The 10013-nt window shown below is 35.1% G+C and overlaps 1 non-coding gene across 1 annotated transcript; it reads left to right on the plus strand.

The window, feature by feature from the left end:
• The first annotated feature begins 1568 nt into the window (after window positions 1-1568).
• LOC121222847 (small nucleolar RNA R71) lies at window positions 1569-1675 on the plus strand. The gene has a single exon (XR_005920217.1). It is a non-coding gene; the product is annotated as a small nucleolar RNA R71 (small nucleolar RNA).
• Window positions 1676-10013: the final 8338 nt, after the last annotated feature.

Below are 10013 nucleotides of genomic sequence, written 5' to 3' on the forward strand. Positions count from 1 at the left end.
GTTCTTCCTGTGGCTAAGAAAGGTCTCCCAAGGATGATCGGCACTTCTTTGTCTGCATCAAAATCTAAGACAATGAAATTAACAGAAAAAATAAATTTATTAACTCTTACCAAAACATCCTCAATCTTTTCTTCGAGATATGCTAAAGATCGACCAGCTAGCTGAAGCATCACAGTTGTAGGTCTTACTTCACCTATCCCTAACATCTTGAAGATAGACTTAGGCATCAAGTTGATACTCGCTCCTAAGTCACACAAAGCTTTAGCACAGTAAGATTCACCAATGTTACAGGGTATAGTAAAGCTTTCTAGGTCTTTCAATTTTAGTGGCAGTTTGTTCTGCAGGAATGCACTGCACCCTTTTGTCAAGGCAACAGTCTCATACTCACTCAGTCATTTCTTCTTGGACAATATATCTTTCATAAACTTCACATAATTAAACATTTGTTCTAAAGCCTCTACCAACAAAATATTGATGTGTAACTACTTCAGAACATCTAAAAACTTCTTGAATTGCACCTCCTATTTTTGCTTGTTTTGTTGCAATCTTTGCGGATATGGAGGTGATGGAACTTTCGATTAAACCGGACAACTTTTCTGAGTAGGTAAATCTGCATCCAAAGAATGTGTTAAAATATCTAAATTCACAAAGTCAGGGTTTACCTCGTCAAACTTTGCAGTTTCTGATTCCTTTGGTGTTGGAACTTCAACAGCTGGTTGATTCTTCTCAACGAGCTTCTCTTCGACAACAATCAATCGGGGTTCTAAAATTTTACCACTTCACAATGCTACTTCCTTCATATATTATTTACCCAAATTTCTTGGATTCTCAGTATCGCTCAGCAAGGTTCCTTGTGTTTATTACATAGCTCTATAGCTAATTGACCTATTTGGTTTTCCAAATTTTTCAGTGTTATTGCTTGGCTTTGGATCAAAGCGTCATTCTTTTCCATGTACACTTTCAACAAGTTCTACAAACTGTTTGATGCCTCAACTTGAGGTGGTTTTGGAGCTTGCTAATTAAACCCTTGAGATTAGTTGGGTCTTTGCTGTAATAAGTTGTTGTTTGGTCCAGTTCCTTGGTTGCTCCAAGAAAAGTTAGGATGATTACGGCATGAAGGATTGTAGAAGTTGGACTAGGGTCCTTGTCCACTCCTATTTTGATATTGGTTCCCCACATAGTACACTGACTTAGGATTTGATAAAGAATTCTCAAAAGAATGACCTTCCCCACAGTACACATAGGAAACTATTTCAAACGGACTTGGTGGCTGAGTAGCAAAATTATTAGTACTATTAGCGATTAACTATTTTAACATAGAGAAAATAGACGATACCTGAGCCGATAATGAAGTGAGGGAGTCAACTTCGTGAACTCTAGCTACACGTCTTCCTGAAGTTGTTCGATTTGTTGGCCATTGATAGTTATTACTCACGATCCTATAGATGATCTCACAAGCCTCATTATAAGACTTAGACAAATTTGCATCATTCGCAGAAGCATCTACCATCAATCTTGTATGTGCATTGAGACCATTATAGAATGTCTTCAACTGGATACAGTGAGGAATCCCATGACGAGGACACTTATGAAGTAACTCCTTGAGTCGCTTCTAAGCCTCCTACAAAGACTCGTCATCCAATTGTTGGAAAATTTTTATCTCATTCCTTAAGTTAGCGTTTTTGCTAGGTGGGAAATACTTAACCAAAAATCTCTCTTCTAATTGTTACCATGTAGATATGAAACTTGGTGGCAACGAATTGGGCCATGCTCGTGCTTGATCTCGCAACGAGTACAGAAACAACTTCAACCTCAGTGGGTCTTCAGTCACACCGGCTATCTTGAATGAATCACTCACCTCCATAAATAATCGAAGGTGGATGTGGATCTTCCGTGGGCATACCATTAAATTTGTCCACCGCTTGTAGCATTTGAAACATTACTGGTTTCAATTCAAACTGGGTTGCCTCAATATATGACCTTCTAATTCTTGGGTTTAACTCACTGGAAAGTGGCACAACATATTGTTTGATGCATCGATCCCTATCATCGACAATGTGGATAGGATTTCATACATGATCAGCTTCATTACCTTGGTCTTGATTCTGATTTCCAAGGTCCATCTCGACTTGCCTTTGAGTTGTTTGTTCAATTTCAGGGTCTATAGGGAGTAAATCAATAATTCGATCCATTCTCATAAACAGTTGAAAAGAAAATCACAAAAATTAAAAAGAATAAGTTAGTAATGTTAGAAATAAATCAAATTGAAAATAAATAATTTCACGAAAAATAATGACTATGGCAATAGTTGACAATCCCTGGCAACGACACCAAAAACTTGTAATGTGTACGTTTGTGCAAGAGTACACGGTCGTTATCAATTAACAAGTAAGTATCGAGTTATCGTCTCCACAGGGATTGTATTTGTGCTAAGTCACTTAATTTGTAAAATTATATTAACAATTTGGTAAATAAAAACACAATATAGTTGAGAAGTGGTGATTAAAATATATTAAACTAAATGCAATGATCCCCAATGCAAATTATCCTAAGTATGCAAACTATATGAATGAAATAGATTTTAGTAAAATTAAACACAATTTGCAACAATTATAACATAAATAAACTAGGAAAATTACATTAACTAAACTCAATTTATTATCAACAGGCTTAATAAAATTCGGAAATACACTTCATGGCAACTCGATCTTCAATGAGTTTGGAAACCACATTAGGTCATTTTGGAATCCTTTACTTAGTAAATACACATTTTACTGATCCTTATTTACTCAGGGTTTCTAAGCATTCATGTGAGGTAACAGGGACGTGTTAGGTTTGAAACAATTTAATCACACAAATCTAAAAACTATGCAGATAACAGAGCTTGGTTAGAGTTGTTAAGCAACCTACAATTTAATCATGTTAGGATCTAAATTGAGCATGAACATTTCAATTATGCGTCCATTAGTCGTCGTCTGGTTAGGATCGCTCAGCCAATTCAAGTGCATTTCAATCACGTATGAACAAAATATAGACTTGATTTTAATTAAAAACAGGATTGATTGTGGCACAAACATTAAAAGCATGAATCAAATAAATATTATTTACTCAACGTAATCATCCTAGCTTAAATAAAATTAAGCAAAAATTATTGTAAACAAGAACAAAGAATACATAACAAAGATCTTTACATTAAGTTAAAGAAAAGAAAGATTAAACCCAATTCAGAGTGGCTGTCACCCAAGACTCTGACTAATGAGACTCCTTCGTTCCTTTGCTTTGGTCATTTCCTGATGGTTCTCCAAGGAGGCCGACCAAGGGTTCGTTAATAGGCTTAATTGCTAAAATCTCTATGAAGAGATGGTGCTAGGTTTGGGAATGGAAAAATCTAAGAGAAAAAGAGAGAATGAAGCTTGATGGTTGCTTGAGGGATGATTAAGGGATATGAATGAAGGAATGAGAGGGCCTTATTTATTGGTGAGGAGCGAGAGATAGTTTGCTAAAAGTAGGAGTTTTCATCTTTTGAAGCATTTTCATGGGTGGTCGGCCATAAATTGAGCAAGTTGAGATGATTTTTTCTTGATTTTTATTGAATTTCAGTGCCACAACAACTCAGGACTGAGACTCGGTCAAGTGCAAATCTTTAGGTAAATCTCTAATTTCTTCAACTCTTTAAAGACCTTGTGTAATTAAACCAAAGAGTGGTTTATGGACAGCCATGTCCAACCGAATTTTAGGTTGACTTGGTCTCCAATTTGGACGATTTTGTAATCCAACACTGCTATCAGACCTGTCGAGAATAAATCAACAAGATAGAGGACCAAAGAATTAAATTTATCCAATTTAATTAATTAATTAAAACCCAAATTATTAATGAAATATTTTAAAATGAATTATTAAATATAATTTTATATTTTATCATTTAATTTAATCATGCATGGCCTACTTTATGTCTTAAAAAATATATTCAAATTAATATAAAATAAGCCATTTATTGCATGAAAACTATATAATAAAGCATAAAATCACATTTTAATAATTTCTATGTCCTAATTTCATATTTTCACATATTTCATTAATTTATTAAACAGTTACTTAGTTTTAACAACAGATTTAAGTAAAAAGGTGATAAGTTACATAGGAAAAATCCTATTTATTTTTCCGTTTACAAGAGCTCACATCCAAATGCGTATGAATGCAGTCAAATATCAAAACCCACCCGTCCAGCGAAAACACCACTCCGTCCCCCGATCACACCCCATAAAAGCTGTTTAAGCTCATCCATCCAAACACATCATGTAAGACCTCAAAAGGCCCATCCAACCCTACACACAATGTATGTGGACTAAGCCACTTAGATAATAATACACAGCAAAGTTATCGTATATTTTGTATACTGCATTGCAGAAAACCGTTGTACAGACATGTTGCAGTTTTAACTGCTAGATTAGATAATAATACGCAACAAAGTTGACGTATATGCGGTACAATACAGTAAACTGCTGTATAGATAGGTTGCAGTTTCACTGCCAGATCAGAATAGTCTTCGTTCTTTTCACAACCAAAACCCCAAAATTTTATGCAAATGCATGTATGCAGACAGACGTACAAAATCAAAATACAAAATTTTCAGACAGTCATTCAGACACAGAAACTCACATCCAGTCAACCAATTACATAATTTTTGTGCAGTCACCGAATGCGCACTATACACAACCATTCACACACCAATCACTCAGAACCAGAATTGCGTACATTTAGCTACCCAGATTCAGAATGAATTGCATAGTATCCTCAAGTAACAACAAACAATATGCTTAAACAAGGGTATATCTATACAACCCACAGCAATCTAGATTGAATCAGAGTCTCAATCACCCTTGCTAAGACTTAGCTAGGAGTTTGAACACACAAATCACAATCAAGATTTAATTTGACACAGGACAAAATTTGGCAAGGTCGGGCCACATATGGTCGTGTGCTCTGGCCGTGTGAAAATGCCTAGGCCATGTAGGGGTCAACACACCTATGTGGAGGGGTACATGCCCGTGCGGGAGGAGGCACATGCCCGTGTGACCTAGGGACATGGCCGTGTGACCCAGCCGTGTAACTCCCTGTCCGTTTGTACTAAAATAGAGTACAAGGCAGGCACGGCCGTGTGAGGGTCTCACACGCCAGTGCTCCTACCAGACACGGTTGTGTGTCCAAAACACATGCTCATGTGGGATCCCTAAATCCCCAAATTAGCCACACGACCATATGGCACTAAATTATTAAACCCCTAATTCCCAAACACATACACCCATCTGCCTATGGGGCACGACCATGTGGAAATCGACTAATTTCCCTAAATCAGCTGCACAACCCTCTGGCACTAAAATTAGCCCAGAAACCCTAATTCCCAGCTGCACACAATTGTGTGAACTATCCGTGTTGGGGCATACACCCGTGTGGCCACCTATTTGGTCATAAAACCACACCGAAACTGGCCGAAATATCATTTTTGCGACATCAGAACAAACCCAAGTTGTTAATAACTATTTAAACAACAGAATCTTACAGAAATCCTCTAGACTCAACATCAATTTCATGTCAAAATAGGCAGTTCAGAACACACACAAAAGATAACGAATTTCACAGCAATTCTGTACCAATACCTAGTTCGGTACACACTCAAGATTATCAAATACTACAAAATTGAATTAACAAATCAAAGATAGAAGAGAAGAGGTTTGAAACCCACACCTGATTTGTAAGATAAGCACTTGAATCGTTCGATTCGTTCCCAAAGCCAACACAGAGACCCACCAGTCACAATAACGATGATAAACCCGAAATTAATTGGGGAACCAACAGAGGGAAAGAAAGAGAAGAAAATCTCTCAATTGGAAAAAAACCAAAAAGGAAGAGGGAGACAACGTCCAGGAAGAAAATAGAAGAGAACGTGCAAAACTTCCTTTTTTTTCCAAATAATAAAAATAATAAAAACCAAAATAAGCGAATCAATATAATAAAAATAAAGTTAAAATTAATAACTATCTTTAACTCCAAAAAAATAAAAGGTAGAAAAATAATTTCCCACTAGCACACCTGAGGACTCAAACCCGAGACCCCAGACTAAGCTAAGACATAACCAACCACCAAACCAGTTGGCCCATTCTGACACTAGAATACAGAAACAAACTCAATTGCCTGATCTAGCCACTGACCCTTACCTACAAATCTCAGAACTTCTAACCCCGAAATATAGGGCATTACAAAATCATTTTAAGGAACTTACTCTATCAATCAATGACAGAGATTTAATAATTTCTTGTGCACTAAGGCAAATCCAAGCGATTCTGATTGTCACCTTTGACGAATACCATATGGACATGTAACATGTTAAATTGAGCCCTTCCAAAATAAAAGAGTTCAAAATTAGACTATTCCAATCTTTATTTACTTTGTAATGATTATATCAGAAAAATTAAGATTTAATCGAAGAATCTTGAGAGAATGATAAAGGGATGGCTATGGAGAAAACCAAACAAAAAGAAGTGAGTATATTATTATAAAACGAATAGGATAATAATAAAAATAAAATAAATTAGAAATAGGAAAGGAGTGATAAAGGTTTGATTTTGAGCAACGAATGGGAAAGAGGAGAAGAAAGGAAGAAAATCAGGTGATGGCGATGACAGTGGCAGCAGTCCGATCATGGCAAGAAAAGGATGAGAGGGAAGGGATGGTGGTATGGTGGTGGTGGTTTAGTTTTTCAATGATGGTCGAAGGTGGTGATATGGTTGTTAAAATGTGAAAAAGTGGTGCCTATTGGAAAAGGAGAGAAAAAAGATGAGAGAAGAGAGTAAAAAGAAAAGAGAAACAAAACAATTTGTTTTGTCTAGATACACGGGATGGCAAAACAAAGGGAATGAGTGAAACAAGAGGAGTGAAAATGGAGATAAGAAAGGAATGAGGAGAAAAATAATGAAGGAAAGAATCTCCCTTATATGGTAACAAATATGGGTGAAAAAGGGGGTTTGACCGAGATATTAATGCCTAAATTAAAAATAAAAATAAGAGAAGGGATGTAACAACCCGTTTTTTAGTGGTGTTAGAAACAGTGGTTTTGGGGTCACCGAATCCGACGAGTACGTTTGTAAATATTATTATTTAATATTTACGAGTCAAATGTGACTTTGAAAAGTTTTTTCATTTGATAATTTATTTTATTTAAGTGATTTATTAAGTTCAAGTGGTTTGACCCTAAGGTCAACTGGTTTTAAAAAATGAGGTATCGGGACCATGTTTCTATAAATTGAGTCATAAATATTTTTATAAATATTTACAGAGTGTAATTAAGGTGGTATTAAAGTTTCATTGAAAATTTTTAACGTTTCGATAGTTAATTAATAAAAAAAAGACTAAATCATAAAAGATGTAAAATTTGATCACTATTTGATTTGAGTGATTAAATGGCTTATTGAATAAAGGTAAAAGGACTTGAATGGTAACTAAACCATTCAAGGAGTTAGTGGAAAATTATGGGCATGAATTTGGTGTTTTATTTAATTATTAACCAAGGTTAAAATGGTAATTTGATAAATTAAATTAAAACAAATAAAAAACAAAAGGCTAAAGTTTTATCATCTTTTTTGGTTTTCTTCTTCATCAACCGAATGTCCATGGAAGCATGAAGCTAAGTTTCAGCCATGGTGAAATTTCATGCATGGTATGTGATTTTGGCCCCGTGTTTAATAATTTTTATGTTTTTGAGATCGTTACAACTAGGTTTAGCTAGCCTGTACTTTCGATTTTGAAACTGTTAAAGATTGTAAATGTTGCCATTGATGAACCTTGAGATTTTAGGTGTTAAATGATTAATTTGAAATATTATTTGTTAAATGATAAATTTTAAATATTAGTTGTTATTTAAAAGTATTTTCTTAAGTGATTTTTGATGAATTTATTGGTTAGGGACTAAATTGTTAAAATACTAAAAATACAAGGATTTGATGTGAAATTGTTGCAATAATGGGCATTTTTGGATGCCATAAGTATTTGGCTAGGCTCAATTTTGGTTCAAAATTGTTAATTTGCATGTTATAGGCTTAGTGACTAAATTTAATAAAAATAAAATTTTAGGGGTATCAGCGATCATCGACCAATGAAAAGGGATAGCTTCGACTATCGATTATGAAAAGGGATAGTTTTGGCCATTGAATATGAAAGGGATAGCTTCGGCTATCGAATATGAATAGGGATAGCTTCGACTATCGATTATGAAAAGGGATGGTGACGACCATCAACTATGAAAGGGATGGTGACGACCATCGAATATGAAAAGGGATAGCTTCAGCTGTCGATTATGAAAATGGACAGCTCTAGCTATCGATTATAAAAAGGGATGGTGGCGACCATCAACTATGAAAAGGGTTGGTGACAACCATCGATTAATTAAAAGGGATGGTTTCAACCATCGAATATGAAAAGGGTCGGTTACAACTATCGTTTAGCACACTTTGTGTGAACTCTGGTAAGTGTTTCAATTGACTTCACTATGAAGAATATGGAAAGGTATGATGTACCAATGAGCAAAGTATGAATAATTGTAAAACCCCTAACCCGTATCTATCGTTGAAATAGGGTTATGGAGCATTACCGGAGTTTATGTTTCAAAACTATCAAAAATTTAAGAACATTTAATTCATATCATCAATCACAGCAAAACCAATCAATAACATATGTATTGTCCCTTATACAAGCCCTCGAGGCCCTAAAAACACATTAGAAAAAATTCGGGACTAAATAAAAAACATATAGCATTTTTCAAAAAAAGATGAAAATTTACAAACTGTAGCGGGTCACACGGTTGTGTAGTCAGGCCATGTACAGCTCTAAATGGCTTCACATGCCACTACGCCAGACCGTGTGCTATGCCGTGTAACAGCCTAACTTGCAACCATTTGAAAGCTTTAGGGGACACATGGTCGTTTGCCTGTACATGTGTCACACAGACTGAGACACATGCCCGTGTCTCTTCCTGTGTGGACGAAAAATAGGTCATTTTCAAGCCATTTTCTCACTCGCATGTACCTACTAGCACTTTTGCACGTAATACAAGCCTTACAACATGCACCAAAACCATGCATAATCAAACCATTCAAATAAGGTATAACAACATACAACCAATATGCCTAATGGCACCTCAAACTCATTATCTAAACATGTACCATTACATATTCAAATTAGCCAAAATGGTCAACGAACTTTTGATTAAGCTTGCATCAACAACACACTGTTTACTTTACCTAACAAAAAATACCAAATATACAATTCAACAATTTGCACCAAAGATCACATATGTTCTTTATAACAAATGTACCAATTTACCACATTCATACCAACCACAAGACACATACAATATGCATACTTAATCAATCATTCTAACTTAAACATTTTTTTATCATCATAAGCTATTATATCAACCAATTTAAGGCCATTTATATACATGCCAAAAACCAAACCTTTGTCAACATTAAAAATACCATAATCACAACCAAGATACCATAACACAAGCCAAACCATATGGCTATTTCAACAACCAAAACGCATAGGCCAAACATTAGCAAAAAATGCCTATACATGCCATTATAACCAAAATCAAAACATACAAAAGTACCGATAGAGCCAATGGATAGTGTGATGGATCTCCGACTAGCTTCTAACTCGATTGAGCTTTCAATAATCTGAAAAGTAATGGAAAAAGAAATACGTAAGCAATGAATGCTTAATAAGCTCGTATAAACTTTAGTCATATCAATCCATTTCAAATATGAAATTTATATATATCAAGAATAATCTTATACCAATACCGCAAGATTCATGAAGCCATATTCAATAACTCAAAAAGTGAATAAATCCACAGCATCACTTATACATATCATCCCTAGCATACTAGGATTTTAGATAACTTTAAATCCTTTCAAATTTTCTTATTTTCATTTGCATTTCATTACTTTTCATTACAT

The sequence above is a fragment of the Gossypium hirsutum genome, chromosome D10, assembly GCF_007990345.1.
Source record: "Gossypium hirsutum isolate 1008001.06 chromosome D10, Gossypium_hirsutum_v2.1, whole genome shotgun sequence".
Lineage (NCBI taxonomy): Eukaryota > Viridiplantae > Streptophyta > Magnoliopsida > Malvales > Malvaceae > Gossypium > Gossypium hirsutum.